Genomic DNA, 17,708 nt, shown 5'->3' on the forward strand with positions numbered 1-17,708 from the left:
AGCATCAAGCATCAAACATCAAGCATCAAGTCTCAGGCTTCAAGCTTCAAGCATGCTTTAGATCCGGGGACCACCGAATACACACTGGAGCAGTTAATAGAAGAACATCTGGCCGATTTGTTTAACGACAAAAACAGTTGCTGGTTCATGAGTTGGCTATGCAGGACACCACGTACATATGCAGGTGTGAGGTTAGCGCGGTAAGGGCTCCACAGAGACTACTGCTAGACGACGCTCTCTGTGCTGCTCTCACGGAAACACGCGCACGCACGCACGCACGCACGCACGCACGACAACACACACACACTCAGGTCCTGCTAAGGGGGGGATTCAAAGGGAGACTCCCCAACCAATAAAAAATGGAGAGTCAGAATGAGAGAGAATTTGACACAGAATGCAAAGATGTAAGTAGAACGTAAAAAAGAAGGAAGGGAGCAAAAGATGATGAAGGAGAAGAAAGAGAGATAAAAGCAAAAAGCTAAGTACAAGAAAAGCATAAAACACGGCAAAGTAGAAGGAAAGCTAAAATGAAAGATATTTCACGGATAACAAACAGGTTTTTAAAACTTGAAAGAGGATAATGAGTGTATTCAACGTGAATGCTTCTTGGTGGAGTGTCAGGCGATCTGAGTTCCATTTATAGGAACTAGAGCTCGGCCATTACTCACTCTGCATGAAACCAGCAGACGGCGCTTCAGGTCTACAGCACATCTTATTGCTCTGAGGGCGCAACAACAGGGTGCCTTGACAGTGGACATGTTTATTATAGCATGCATGAAAGAGCCTTTATCAATGATGCATGCTGCTTTTCTGCCAAAGGCAGAAAGTTCAGACGCTGCTCGAGGCTGGTGTCCGACCAACCAGATGGCGTCTCTTCTGTCTGTCAGGACAGGGACTTCTATTCTATTGACCACAGATAGTGTCATGTTCAGTGGTTAGAACGAATGTATACCAACCCTAGAATGTATAGATAGAATGACAAGTCAAGTCAAGTCAAGTCAACTTTATTTATGTAGCACGTTTCAAACATGCGGCTGACTCAATGTGCGCCACATAAAAACATTCAAATAAAACTGGATTTCAGAAAAATGCATTACATTTCATATACATTTCACATTTTAATTTAAAATAATAAATAAAAGACACATGAAAACATGATTTAAAACATAAATGTTTTTAACCTTGATTTAAACTGAGTCATGGTTGGTGCAAGTCTTATATCTACAGGAAGACAGGCGGGGAGTCAGACAGACACAGTATGATAAGTGGATTGCCATAGACTCTGTGTGTCTCTCTACTTTGGGCTACAACCGCAATCCCACCACTTGCCACGAGATGGTGCTAATATGTTTCTGTTAAATCTCAAACGGACTCCAATGAATAGTTGGGTGGTAGCCCGATACATCCTATCTGTCTACGAGTGCTGTAATATATGTAGCATCCTCTTCTTTGTCTTTCACTGCACTTCAAATTTTCTCTGTACAATGCCTACAGAACAAAATGATAGATTATATGCTTAGGTAGTTCTAACACAAACAACAACAATTAAACACAAGTCATGGGGGACATGGGTGCAATTTATGCTGAAAAACCTACTGTATATGACACACATACAACACACACACACACACACACACACACGAACACCCAACAATCAATGGACACACCCACACAAACACACATGCACACACAAACACCCAACACTAGGCAGTCAAACACAAGACATGGGAGCATCAATCTTGATTACCAAATATTGCTGCCAATTCATACTGAAATACCTCCTGTATAATAGGACACACACACACACACACACACACACACACACACACACACACACACACACACACACACCAATGATGACAGATGATAATTGGGCAGATAGATAGGATTGTACCCCTGACGTCGGCTCTATCTGATGGAGCTGTCCGCTGTGTCATGTGACCTGAGCTGTGAAGACTTGTTTATACGATGCTGTCACTCACTTCCTGGTTCCGCGGAGCCACCTGGCTGATAAACAAGCCATCTGTCAGCCAATCACAGCCCGGAGAAGGTTGATGCAAACGATAACAACAGCATGACAAACGCATCTAGGAGTTTGTTATCAATATAAACGATGAATACACAAAGAAAAGGGTGAAAATGTAATTATGAGTCAGAATCAGGTGTCAAGTAAAATGTATTTAGCAGTCAGAGGAGTTTTTAGTAGGTGCGATACAATTATACTATAGACACAACAACGCAATGTGGACACATACATTACTTTATGTAACTAATGGTATTATTAGGATACTATGAAGAGAAATATACTGCCCATAGGGTAATATGCATAGTGTACAAATGAATAAAAGACACGACTAGAAATTAAAAAAAACTTCATGTGTTTTGAATTACGGGTTAGTGCCATAGGCTCAATAACTCAATAATGGCCATGTATCTGAACCAATAACAGTTAGTGTGACTGATGAAGCGTTGGGAATCGGTTTGCAAGGACTCAGTCAAGGCCTGTCTTACTGGTGAGCGACAGCAGAACTGATGAGTCACGGATCACTGGAAGAACTGATGATGACGGATCTGATTGGACACGGAACTGACGGAAGATCTGATCCTACTGGAAGGCGGAAGACGATGTCTTATTAGCTGATAAAGGCGGTGGCGAGATGGCGATATGGCCTCCCTGTGACGCCAGAAACTAGCAGGTCAAGGGGTTGTGTTCCTGTCTGTGTGTATATACAGCATGTGTGTGGGTAACTGTGTGTGTGTGTGTGTGTGTGTGTGTGTGTGTGTGTGTGTGTGTGTGTGTGTACGTGTGCGTGTTTGTGCGTGTGTGCTCCCATAGGGTCAGGGCTGGGTTCTGTGGGTTCCCAGCAAAAACCGTGTGTCATGTGTCATGCATGTGCCATGTTATGTGTGTGTGCAACTTCATCCTGACAGGATCAGACAGGACAAGATCCAACACACTGTGGTATATGTGCTGTAAAATGTGCGCATTTCCAGATTAATATGTTTCACGTGTGTAATCGACCATATGTTTTTGAGTGTGTACATGTGATATTTCTTGAATGAGTGAGTGTGTGTGTGTATAATGCATGATGACACTATAAAGGTAAAATATGTGTGCTCAAATGTCTGTGTATATGTAGTGTAGTGTAGTGCACGTGTAATAAGCAATAAACATGTTTCGCACATGTACGAAACATGTGCATTTCGTACATGTGTACGAAATGCACATGTTTGGTTATTTATGTGTGTGTGTGTGTGTGTGTGTGTGTGGGGGGGGGGGGGGTTGTGTGTTGTGCATGTGTAAACGAGCTGTAATTCATACTGAGAACATGTGTGTATGTGTGTGTGTGTGTGTGTGTGTGTGTGTGTGTGTGTGTGTGTGTGTGAGAGAGAGAGCGCATGTGTGCATGTCTGGTGCATGTGTAAACGAGCATACAGCATACAGTATTAATGAGTCAGTGTGCATGTGTGTGTGTGTGTCAATTGATATGGATCAGGTAAAGATAGACTCCAAGGAACACACCTCGGGGCAAGCCAGCGGTCAGGGCACTCTGGGTTTGATCCCCGAGGTCCGCGGCCTGTCTGTGATCCCCCGGTCTTCCGGATCCGGAGGGAGACGGATTCCTTTACCTGCTTTGAAGCCATGCAACGCTGTGTATTCTGCTACACATGTCACTCCATGAAGACATAGCCGACTGAAAATCCGCTTGCCATGTCCCATTGCAGGATAAGATCGCTTGACGGACTGAGTGCGTAATTTGTCCTTCTTGTGCTTTCCACGTGTCCTCACGTCGTCATTCATCGTGAAGAGCTCCGGGCCTACAGCCCCCCCGGTCGCAAGCAACATACTTGAGCACAATAATAATATCGCTAGTCAAAACGGTCCCAACTTTCTGACCGTACCGTAGTGTGCACGGCACGGGCATGATTACCAATTGCAAATCTGGCTCGTCGTTAATTATTTAGATCACCGATCAGGCGATCACCGCTGACCCCGTAGAAGGGCGGCGTCCACCTGGGAGGAAGCGCTGCAGGATCCACTTCCATCACTCCGTTATCGGTATGCGATCATCACCTGGGTTGTCATTAGGCCAAAAGAGTGCCACCTCCTATCCACCCGTTCCTAAAAAAAACTAAATAAAAGAAGAACACGCTTCCTGCTAAAAATGTGTGTTATTAATTACAGGTAGACCTAGATGTTATTTACAGATACCGGGTTGCGTGAAACGGCTGTAATTATCCAATTATAGGCCTACTTCTAGCCAAAACTGCCCGAAATGGCCAGAATCAAAGGTTGCACGGAAATGTATGGGGACATGTATGTTTTTATCTACTGCACTTTTGACTCAAGTTCCCTGATGAAATAGATGCGCCTTTACAATTATTTTTGTTTTTAACAAAACACAGTTCCAACACTTTTTTTTCTCCCATCAATCTATTTATTGAAATATTTTAGATAAAAACAACAAAACGACAATGGTTGTAGTAAATATTAAGTCCCTACAACAATAGGCGGATGATGATCGACATGCCCTAGTCGAGAGAAGGAGAGAGGAAACTGGCCCATTCTTGTTAAAACAAATGAATGTAGTATTATGGGATACACTCCCACTGTATCCATCTTATACACAGTCCCATGTTTACATTCAATGAAAACAAACCACGTGTCAAGAAAACTAGAATTTGATTAAATGTTAGACAGGCCACTTTGAAAATACAGTCAATTGAATTGTATTTTCAGCTGTCGGGTGAAGTATTGGTGAGTTTATTGCCATTAATCAAACAATCAGATAAGACTTATATTGTCTTGGAATGGGGCCTAAAATGAAGGGTATTACGACTAAGAGGTCATTAATGGAACGTACTATTTGTTACAACGAGGGTGAGACATACAGATTATTCAATTGCAGTAGGGGTTGGACAGTGATCAAAGGCTATTAGGGAGCCAGTACGGGTTGTAAAGTGAAGGTAGGTTATTAAGGAGCAGGTTAGGTTTCTCAACACACTATGTTAATGACAGACTCAGTACACAGAAAAACAACCATCCCCGTTGGTGTCTTAATAATACTAATGAACTATGATATTACTTTTTAAAAGCAAGCAGTAGAGAAAAACCTCCATAGGGACAAGATGTTCTGCATGGCGAGGTCATCCTATCACCGCCACTGACTCAGAAAGGCGATTGGTTCTCAAATCGCCACATAGAAAAACGTCTCCATGGAGGTCATGAACTTCTGTGTGTATTGTACTCACGGTGAGACACACCGCGGGGACAATCATTGTTCTTCTACAGACAGCAATCTGCAGCTCGGCTCTCAGGAGGAGCTAGACGATGCCAGAGCAATCAAACCACGCACTCTGTGATCGCTGATCATCCATTATGCATCGGCCCGGGCAGGATGTGCTTCGTCACTGCTATTGTGTCGCCTTGAGGGCCACGAGACTGGGGGTCCATTCACAAAAACGTGGACATGAAGTCATTGAGCTTTCTGCTGGCAGACAGGAAGGAGAGCTGAGGAGAGAGTGAAGAGGAGGAGGAGGAGGAGCGGGGAAGGAGAGGGGGATGAGGGGGAGAGGGAAGGAGGAGGGGAATAAGGTGGAGTGGGATGCTTCGAAAACCTATAAGAGTTTGCATGAGTGTGCGTGTGTGAGTATGTGTGTGTGTGTGTATGTGTGTGTGTGAAAGAGAGTGTATTCAGAGGAGTATTTAAAGTATAGATTGTGTACAGTATTGCTTTCAATGTGTGTGTGTGTGTGTCTGTGTGTGTGTGATTGTGTGTGTATGTGTTTGTGAATTATTAACAGTGTTGTGTGAGGCCAGCTGTACAGGAAGACAGGCCTCCTCAGGTTATCACCTCTCTCATCGGACACACACACACACACACACACACACACACACACACACACACACACAAACACATCTTCCCAATCCAGTACAGATGTAGGTATGTAGGTTTGTGTGTGTGTCTGTGTTTGAAGGTATGTGGTCCTAGTTATGGGAGGGAAGCGTTATCACGGAAACAAAGGAAAGAGGTTTACCATGGGGTGCAGAAAACAGACTGAACGGTGTGCTGGCCATAAAACAACTGTGCTGGCCATAAAACAACTGCTCACTACAGTTCCTAACAACAGCACACATATCTCACTCCTCTAACCCCTGGGTACCTTCTACGCTCCATTGAAAGCAGAGGTAAAAGGCTATTTGCCCATCTCTTCTACCGTGCAAAAGCATGAACCATCTGTGAATAACACATGCACATTAAGTCCTCATGAAACAACTAGGTGTTGCATCAGAGTTTTCAATTTCGAACCTGATACAGGTGTAGGGTTGCCTGAATTAATTAAAGTCGAAGAAATAACAGTTTGTAAATCAGAGTGTTCTATCCCAGCTCTGGTGCTGATAAAGAGTACCTTTAGCAGTTAATAAAAGTTGCGTTGAAGGAATGTTAGGATCACAAGCTTGTTTAATAGAAATGAAGCAAATGTATGTGTCTGTTTGTGTTTAATTGTGTTTGTGTCAGCGTGTTTATGCGGATGCAAGTGTGAACGTATATGTGTGTGTGTTTATGTGAGTGTGTGGTTCGAATTTGTGTGTGCAAATTTGTTTGTGTCATCTGACTATCATTGTGTGTGTGTGTGTGTGTGTCTGTGTCTGTGTCTGTGTGTGTGTGTGTGTGTGTGTGTGTGTGTGTCTGTGTGTGTGTGTGTGTGTGTGTGTGTGTGTGTGTCTGTGTGTGTGTGTGTGTGTGCGTGTGTGTGTGTCTGTGTGTGTGTGTGTGTGTTTGTTGTTCAGGAACAATGTATCCTTACAGTTAAATAGATAACTCAGCAACAGGATGTTTGGTTTCTCCATCAAGGAAGTCCTTATATAAATAAATGATAAAGTGTTTTTAATAAGTGTGTTTAGCCCTTCCTACCGTATTTAAAAGGTGTGCACACAAGGTTGACATTTTTATTTCACAATTGACCATTTTCTGCAAGTTGTGATTACTTTCAATAACATGTTGTTATAGACCATTATAGTTGTTGTTTTTTAATCAATTTGCTACTTTAAAATAAGTCTGAGACATTTCAAAGTCAAAGTCAAAGTCAAAGTCAGTTATATTATTTAATTAGTTTAATGTAAGAGCTATAGCCCTCAGAGATTCTTGGAAAACGTACCTCTTGTATTTGCTCATTCAGAGGTGAGCCAGCTTTGCATGTTTGTCTCATAATAGCCTACAGAACAAATATTGGTCTAAACTCCTGTACTGTTTGACATGTCCTGAAGCAACAAGCTCACGTACCGAACTATCATGCAAGCTCCAAACTCCCAGATATCCCTACATCAACTTTATTCATGTTAAACTTCAAGTGCTTCAAGTGCAACAACTAGCACTAGCAGTCATTGCTAGTGCAATGCAGTGAAATGACTGTGTTCATGTAGTCCTATGCAAATGGATACCGATGATACGTATATGCACTCCACTGAGCCAGACAACAGTTGGACATTCCATTGAATGTAGACTCTTTCTCTTCCAGCTACGATGCTCAAGCAAGCTTTTTTTTTAATGGTGAATATCATGTTTTGTTTAAAGTAAAAACACAAACCCTAACCCTAACCCTAACCCTAAAACACAGATGTTTTTATTTTCTTAACACAACTCAACATAACTTATTCACTTGTTCAGGTTGAATGGAAGGGAATGGTCTGCTCTTAAAGGCTGAATTCTGTGCCTGCCTTGCAGACCGGAACAGCGTTAAAGAAAGACCCACACGGGCATGCACACACTTCAGGGAGGGGTGCTGTAAGCATGTGGGCCAGATAACAAACCAAGAGCTAAACTCTGCAGCACCAGTCATCACTGACACTGAGATGCTCGCTGAATTAATTAAACAAATGCAGCTCCCGTTAAAAAATAAATACAAGAAACAAGGGTTGTTGCTGGTTTTCCAAAGAACTTGAAAGGCACCACAAGAGAATAACCATGTTAGGCTTGGATCAAGATTGCTGTGTGACACTGTCAGGAAAATGTAAAACGTTGTCATTTAAAGTTTTCGATCTTCGATCTGAGTTTTCCTTTCCATCTTTAAAGTTCCAAAGTCTTAATTAAATAATTTTATAATTTATAATAAATAACTGAAGACTCATTAAACAATGAGATTGATTTGTCAGCTTAAGGAATACAAGTACATGTTGAACTATATATTGAGTTGAGGAAATTCAGTCTTTTTAAAGAGAGAAACAGGCGATATAATATTATTTTCCATGCCAATAAAGCTCTTTCGATTTATTACTTTTGAATACTTTCACTAAATCATTCCTATCCCAATGGATAACCACATGATCTAATGGGATAGCCTCATTTCCTCATTGTTTATACACAATATTTGTTTTAGATTTGACTTTAGTAACTTTACTAACGTTTTTACTATTATTATTATTTTTATTATTTTTATGTTAAATATTACTTAACTCTTTTTGCTTTGGCAAGGTCAATTTACATTTTCCATGTCAATAAAGCCTACAAACAAAGAGACAGTGGGACAGGCAAACAGAGAGACAGACCGACAGACAGACAAACTGACATCAAACAAACAGACAAACAAATAAGCAGACAGACAGAGAGAGAGAGAGACAGATAGGAGACAGAAAAACAAGAGCCACTTGTACGGGCTCGCCCAGTGGCAGTCGCAAATACCACCCATCAGAGGCACTTTCCGGTCAGACTGTGCTTGCCTAAAATCTCTTAATTCAATTGTTTGATGCTTTGAGTGGGTTGAGCTGAGAAACATATTGCTTTATCAACCGACACAGAATCAGTAAAACACCAAACGGAAATGTAATCTGGGAAATTCTGTATGAAGATGGAACATCACTGGAGATGTCTGCGTAACAAGTTGAAGTTCATCCTATCCATCCAAACTGGTTTATTTTTTAATGTTAACAGTTGGGCAGGAAAATGTCTCAACACCTTATATTAGTCAAACTAGTCAAACCAGTGTCTAGAGGGATATAATCCAAACTAGTCAAACCAGTGTCTAGAGGGATATAATCCAAACTAGTCAAACCAGAGTCTAGAGGGATATAATCAAAACTTTGGTCTTAATAACACTTTTGTTGTTTGTTGTTTAATAAGCACTGACTGATGAGGACTGAAAAAAGGAAAATCAAAATAAAATGAATACACTTTTTGAATCCGACAACTTTCTTCTGCTGTCACATCTGGCTGCTTGTGGAACATTCCAAACCACTGTGTCGTCTCTATAGCATTTGGTCTGTATACCTGGGCTGTTCAGTCTCACTTGTGGGGAGGATTTGGACAGCTGCATGAAGGAAAGGCTATGGGGTCGGACTCCCAGCTGTGACCCCATGGGTTTTATAGAATGTGATTATGGAGTCCAAATCCAAACCCCAAGTTGTCGAATGCTTCCATTAGAGACCTAATTCTCCACCGCTTCTCACGTTTTAGACCGTAACCATTACTGCGTGCCTCTGTCTGGGAGCTGGGAAAACGTGCCGGGCCGTCAGGTTTTGTCAGCGCAGCCAGTGGAACGTGATCCGATGAGACGAGACATCTGCATTAACCTTGATGCATGACGGAGCACGGCGACAAAACGTTTTTTTGGAATGTGTTTACTGACACCTTCACCAGCACCGCCCCAGAACAAACAAAGCTCTCTTTGACTGACGACAACAGATAATTACAGTTGGAAAGCATCACACGCGCTATTGGTTTAGTGCTGCTGACTGTACCTCCCCTTGTTATTCACGGCACAGGGACATCGGAAACGCTATAGGTTTGTGGTGGGAGTCTCAATGATGAATGATAACAGCCTTGAGACGAGAGGGATGTCCTGGACGTCATCCTCACGGGATAGTGTAGTGTCCTTAAGGAGGAACTTGAGGATGTCCATCAGGAAGCTCTGCAGGACGTCCGTCATGAAGGACACGGCGGGCTAGACTTGTTTACAACAGTCCCCGAATACCTCCCTTTCTCTTCAAGAGGGACGGCATACATAACTGTTGACTCCAGCCAGAGCTCTACCCACCATGCGCCTTGGTGGGCTCAGACCACACCCGAAACCCCCGAGCAGCCCCCCCATTGACCAGTGCTATTGAAGTCCTGACCTAGATGTCTCACAAAAAAATGAACCTGACACGCCAGATGGTTTGTTACACAGAACCATATGGGAGGTTGTTATTAAGAACTCTTAGAAGGGAAGGCCCTTAAAAAAAAATACGCTGCAGGTGAATGGATGAACCATCTGTCAATAACCGTTCATCACATATCACATAGATAACACGTACGTAGGATGCCCGCTTGGTCCGAACCACTGGGGTTTGGGGCAGTATGGGGTTGCGGGCAGGCTGAGTTGTTGACGAGGAAATTTAAATTTAAATTTATTATTTTTTTTTTTTTGGTGTGACGTTTGTTGCGTGTGAGTGAGATTGATGCTGAGAGCGTCAGTGTCACTCCAGGTGCGTGCCAGAGTTGCCAACCCTGTATGGTGTCATAGAATTGACAGATTCTAGCAAAACTGTCATCGGTCTTGACTTGCCCTGACCTCGTGCCGCCGGTTCTGTCCTCAACAGACGATGTGAGTCCACACGCGACGGTCGAGGTGTCCAGACTTCACGACGTCATGTGGTCTGCATGAGCGATCGACGGCTCTGAAAGCGGCCGTCACATCGGCCTCGGGCTCTGGGTCGGCCTCCTGGTGCCCGTCTGTCCCAGCCGGGGGGGGGGGGGGGGGGGGGGGGGCGAGGCGTCCTGCCCGCCTGGGAGAAGGTGACAATGCCTTCTCACTCTCGTCTCTCCCCTCGCGTCATATTTGAACGTGGTATTTGGACTTCCGGAGCACTAGGGGCGCCACATGCAGCCTTGGCCGGGGAATGTCCCCCTTGGTAAATGGTATGGCCTAACTGGCCTTGATTGGTCCACCTGAAACCAATTAGTGAGATTATTTAAGGGGAGTCGCATTTTCTGGCTAAGGGCGAAGGTACGAGAGCACACGTAGGTACAAGAGGTGGTTTTTTGTTAGGCTATTGCTATGCTGATTGAAGGCAACAGTCGTTTCTTTTTTTTGGAACATTTCTTTATTTTTTGTACGCAATGGATTTATTTTTGTTCATTTATTTTTGGGACCTTGGTTTGGAGGAAATAAAACTTAGCCACCTTTTTGTCCACAATCCCAAACCTGGCTGCTGTCTGCAACTTCTCTCTACCATCATCCAGCCGCTCACAGGCTGCCTTTCACACCGCCCATGCGTTCCGTCCCGTGCTATCTTGTTGAGCGTGGGGTGGGGTGATCAGCACCATATGTGAGGGGGGTTAGGAGGTTGTGTGGGGTGGGGGCAAGGGGGTACTCGGCCCCCTAACAGCTTGTTGATATTACCCTGGTCACTGGACTTAATACTAGGAAAACATATGGCCAGGCATGTATGGCTCTGCCGGCGATTTCACCCTCCTTAACTCCGCTCGGATGCATGGATGTTTTTTTAGACTTCGTGGATATTCTCCCTTTTTTTTTATATGCGAGCGACTAGACCAGGGACACAGGGCACAGAGAGAAACATTTACGAGAATAAGATCATTAATTTAACTATAAAATAATTATAAAGCACTAAAAGTGTTGAGAAAGTAATATACATAAATAAATGACCATAAATAATCCTTAATTGATTTCCAAAGATATGAATGGATGCATTATGCTGCCGAGTCTGGGTCAATTCACGTTGAGCTATTGGTCTTTTACTTTGAAGGAAACTGGAGATGAAGAAACCCAATGCATCGTGCCTTGTGAGTTCCCACAAAAGGTTTCAATATTTGATGATTGGACAGCTGATAGGCCTCACGCCTGACGGAATGTTCCAGTGTAGCGGAAAGGTTTGGAAAACTCTGTGACAGCAACGCATGACATGATGAAGGCAAGGCTTCGGGTCAGGGGAGCAGGAGGCCGCTCCGCACAATGTCGTACAAAACAAAGTTCACAGAGGTATTATTGTTCAGTATATCGCCTCTAATCACTCCTGGTGAGGGTCACGGCTTAACACAGCTATGGGATTAAACCAGTAAACACACTGGGACGCTCGTCTGTCGAAGGCCAGTCAAATGGGATATTTCCCTCATGGAAAAGATGGAAAAAAAAACACAGGACAGGAGCTGAACGCCAGTTGAGAACGTTCTAGAAGTGTCTTGTTTGCTTTTATACGACAAAGCTTGTCGCACACATTTACATTCATTTAATTTGGTCTCCAAGTCACAATCAAATGCAAATGCATTCTATGATAATATACCTGTCACTATGGTATTTATAGAGTAATTATCGTGCGTGTGTGTGAGTATTTAATAGGGCAAACATTGGCAGAACACGCAAAACTTCCTTTATTCTTTCTTACAACCATTGCTTACATTACAAGCTGCTTTGAACCTGTCATAAAACTTAGAGAACCCGTTTTAGATCATCCTCTGCAGCTATTGGCTACAGGCCAGGAACAGGAAGTGGCTGCAGGAGAGGGTGGGCGTTCCCATGGCGCCCCGTCGCGTGTTGACACACAACAGTTAGGCATGAGGCCCCGAGGTTCTGATCTGGCAGGGGCGGGTCTTAATTCTTAACCGATTTTAAACTGTGACTCAAACACCAAAGGGCTTTTCAGACCAACACCTTCACGTCCCTTGAAGAACTTTGTGTTGTTGGGTTCTAATTACTATTGTTGAGTACTTAATTAATACCATATGTGTATGTTTTCTTTGCCGGGAAATGGGTTATTTGTCATCGGTTTAGGTAGGACTCGTGTTTTAATTGTGTAGCAATTTTGACTTCTTATTAACTACAGACTGTACATATCATGGCATGTTAAGCCACATTTAAACCTTGACAGAATGGGATCATGGAGGAATACAGAGACAGGTAGGAGTCAGACAGCGAGTACATTAAGGAGCAGGTAGGGGTTAGACAGCATAGAAACATCTTATTAAGGATCAGGTAAGGGGTAGACAGCACAAAGACAGGTCACTAGGGGTCACACAGGTCACTAAGGAGCCTAGAGGGCATAGACGGTGAGTACAGGTAATTTAGGAGCAGGTAGGCGTTAGACGGCACAGAGACAGGTCATTAAGGAGCAGGTAGGGGTTAGACAGCACAGAGACGGGTCATTAAGGAGCAGGTAGGGGTTAGACAGCACAGAGACGGGTCATTAAGGAGCAGGTAGGGGTTAGACAGCACAGAGACAGGTCATTAAGGAGCAGGTAGGGGTTAGACAGCACAGAGACAGGTCATTAAGGAGCAGGTAGGGGTTAGACAGCACAGAGACACGTAATTAAGAAGCAGGTAGGGATAGACAGTGAGTACAGAGACAGGCCACTGAGGAGAGGTTAGGGGGCTAGACCGTCCCCAACCCCTTTATCCACCCCAAAAAACAACCAGTTGTCGACCCCCTGAACACCCCACCATCAGCCCCCTCCTCCCATGATTGGTTGGCACTTCCTGCACAGCTTGATGCACAGGAAGTGGTGGCTTCCCACAAACCAACACGTAGGAGACGCTCACCTTCCACACACCACCTCAGCCCCAGCCTTCAGTTTAACTGCTGAAAAGAACGACAACTTCTGAATAAAGACGGTTTCTGTCCAAGGTTTCCTGTGGAACCCACTTTTCTATCAGTAGAATATTTCAAAGGTCTTTCATTGTCTTTGAAAAACAGGATTAAATGTAAAAGCAATGAATCCAAAGCAGTAAAAATATCAATTGCCGTCATTGTTGCTTTTTGTTTCATGTATTTATGTCTTGTGTACACCTCGGTTAACTGTATTCTTGACAACATATCAACCACACTGATCTGTCATGTCACCGATGTATCAACTACCCTTACTTACCGATATTAAATTGGATATATATATATATATATATATATATATATATATATATACACTATAATTTGATAAATAAAATGATATTACAAATATATTAACACAGTAAACTGTATTCGTACCTATACAGTATAGTATCAGCCACAGGGAAATGTCTCCTAACTTCTCATCCCTCCGCCTAACTTTGTATGTATCTTAATGCTGTGTTACCCATGTACCACACTGTAAACTTTCTATTATTATTATTATTATTATTATTATTATTATTACATATTACAAAAATGTATATACAGTAGCACAGGTTAACATTATTGTACCTGTTTATTAAAGGTACTATGTCTCAATTATTCTAGATATATATTACCACAGTTACCCTTACATTATTGTACCTGTATATTACTAAAGTGAGCTGTTGTTGTTCCTACAGCCACATAAACAATTGTCTTCTGACCTCCGGGCCTCATGTTGTTCTCCGCTTTCAGAGAGTGGAGAAAACGAGTGGTTTGAAATCAAACTGTCTGGAAGTGTCTGTAGGAAGGAGGTGACAGGCTTGTCAAGGAAAAAAAACGACCACAAGAGCAGCACACTGGTGTAGCAACAGCACACACACACACACACACACACACACACACACACACACACACACACACACACACACACACACACACACACACACACACACAAATGCACACACACACGCAAATGCACACGCACACAGCTTCTAGGACAACGACAATTCTCTGACACGTTCCTCTACATTTGTTTTCCTGCTCGGCAGACAAACACAACATATACTCCAACATGGCCGACCGGCATATGCCATGCCGAGGGGGGGAGAAGGAAAAGCAACGGAAGCTAAGAAGCATTGCTCTCTCACTCGCTCTCTCTCGCTCTCTCACTCCTGCTATATTGGATTTAAGGAGTTTTATATTTAGGGATTCTGGTTATTCTTTTCCTTCCCCTTTGAGACTGCAGAGCTGTGATTAAGAGGCAGTACAGATAAAATGAACTCGACTCTTGACTATAAAAGGTAATCATCACCATAAATCCTGCCCCCCAGGCTGGCTGCTACCACAGGGGCACATAAAAGAAAGATACTTCAGTGGAGAGCTCTTGTAAGCAAAGCAAGGCACACTCCTAATGGTGATGAAGTGTTGCAGGTTGTCCTTCCTCTTTTATTGCCTCTGCGTGTGTGTGTGTGTGCGTGTGTGCGCGCGTGTCGCACACACGCACATGTGTGTGTGTTTGATTTATCACTGCTCGCAGTTCAGTGAGCCGTGGTCGACCCCATATTACGCTGACGAGAACCTAGAACCTGTGATCCTACGCAACGCAGTCTCACTCACGAGTTCGTCAAAAATCGACGCTTGGGTCAGGGGTTTTTGCCGTTAACTGCTGACGTAAAAGGGTGTCCTTGTGCGTCTTCATTCGACGCAGGGGGTCATCAACTCATTACAGCGTAATCCCTCCACGGCAAACAGTGATAAGTGCGCAACCCTTACCCTAACCCTAACCCCAACCCTAACCCTAACCACTACTACCCTAACCCTAACCACTACTACCCTAACCCAAACCACTACTACCCTAACCCAAACCCTAAAAGGCGGTACTTGCCCCTACCATCCTACGGGAATTTTTTTTTTGCAGGAGCACTTTCTCTGGGTGTCAGATATCGCCGTGGAGGGATTACAAACCCCCTGCGTCGAATGAAGACGCACAAGGACACCCTTTAGCGTCAGCAGTTGACGCCGAAACCCCTGGCGTCGATTTTTGACGAACTCAAGAGTGAGAATGTGTTGTCCTGCCATGTTATTAGCGACGGGAGTATACAGGAGGCCAAAGAAGTAATCTGTAAATCCGAATCACTCCTTCTTTCCTTCGTTTCTCTTGAAGCAGCGAGCGCTGACGCACGACAACAAGTTTTATTCAAGCCCTCTGCGTCTGAATGGTGGGATTTCCTGCCCGTGTCTTATCACTGAGATCCTGACACAATGGCCTCTGCCCACGCACACACAGACCCCCGGCCCCTCACTCCACACAGAGAGAGAGAGAGAGAGAGCGAGAGCGAGAGAGAGAGAGAGAGAGAGAGAGAGAGAACCGGAAATTAACAAAGTTATCGTGGTGACACTGAAGACCCCCATCGCCCCGGGCTGGAGAAAGCCATAACTTCACCGGACTCATCTCAGTCAGAGGTCCATGCTGTTTTTCCCCGAGGCCAAAGTCTTAAGGCCCGTCGGAACAGGAAGCCAGCAGGGGAATTCACAACAGAGAGCCATAATAAGGAAATGACCCGGTGTTTGGCGCGGTGCTGCAGGACGTGACTTAACGACTGTAATACAGGTGCTGACCGGTTATACTACAGGTGCATAGAACAACGGTTGTGTTTGTTTCTGTGTGGAGTTTGCGTGTGCTCCCCGTGTCAACATGGGGCTCCTGCGGGTTGCTCCTGTTTTCCTCAAACACTAAAACAAGCAAGACAGCCCTCCTGCCCGGCCCATAAGCAAAGGGCAAGGGCACTAAAAAACCTGAGGTGGTTCCTGGACACTACACTGTGTGTAGTGACAGCATAGCATGGGTTAAATGAGTAAAGAACGGAAGGAAATAATATCTTCTGAGGAGTAAGGGTTAGTTTGGGTGCTAAAGAGCGAGGATGGATGGTTACAGTGCTTAAGAATAAGGGTTGTTAAGTGTGCCATGGGTAAGTGTTGATGGGTTGAGGAGCTCAGAGAGAGGATAGTTTAGTTTAGGTGAAACGTTCAAAATGGTTAAGTAGGAAAAGGTTGTGGTTGGGTACTCCATTAAAGTTTTGGACACATTTAAGTGCATTAAGGTCTGGTTTTAATCCCTAATCCCTAATGCCTGCCTATAGGCACCCTTTAGTAAGACGCCCACCACCCCCCCCCCTTTTCCTGTTCATAATGACCTGTATCGCAATTCAAAAGAAATATGAAAAATATGCTGTTCCCATTAGTGACATCCAATGTAAATGTTCAGTGGACTAAATCTGGAGGAGGTCTTTGGGACCATGGCCAGAAGGGAAAGACACATTCACGGACGCCCAGATGGTGGACAATATGTTTACGGGCTATAATGAGCCATGTGTCATATGCCAGATTAAAAGCATGAGGGGGAGTTTGGGTTGTTGTGAACAACGCGAGCGGCCGGCCGCACATTGTTGGACAAAATGACGTCATCCACAAAACATCGGAGTTACCCAGGGACAGAAAACAGAAAGAAGGAGCAATTTATCTTCACAGTGAATTTCATATTCACCATTTTATTTACATTGACGTTGAAATAGCAATACATGGGTAAGATTTACACATTAATACTATAGCTTCCAGTTTAATAAATATACGAGAACCAAAAAATAAAATACACATGACAACCTCTGAGACAAACAGGCATAGAGTCGAGAGTGGAAAGCGTAAGATTAGACGGCTAGGCTCGGTAAAAAGACCTCCGGGGTAAACATTACGCGCTGACGGAGGGCCTCCCTCCCGACCGAATGTTCTAGCAGAGGGCCGTTAAAGACCCCTGCAATAACGGGTCTGGGAATGTGGATGTTAAGCTCTGTTTGCACAGCATGCCACAGACACTTTCCAAACGAGTTTTTTTTCCCGTTTTTTATTTATTTATGGTTTTCATGATGTCCTCTAATGAGGCCCTCTGAAAAGTCTTCTCATTTAAAGTTGTCACGGTGAACGGAAACAACCGCGAAACCCGCCGAGGCTGTGGAGTTCCTTCCTTTCTGGGGGGCGCGCGTTCTCCGTGCGAGTGACACGCAGGACCGAACGAGAGTCAGCGCGTGAACGTACCGCATGTCTTCATGGAGACGAAACATCTTTAGAGAGT

The sequence above is a fragment of the Micromesistius poutassou genome (assembly GCF_964030765.1).
Source record: "Micromesistius poutassou genome assembly, chromosome: 9".
Lineage (NCBI taxonomy): Eukaryota > Metazoa > Chordata > Actinopteri > Gadiformes > Gadidae > Micromesistius > Micromesistius poutassou.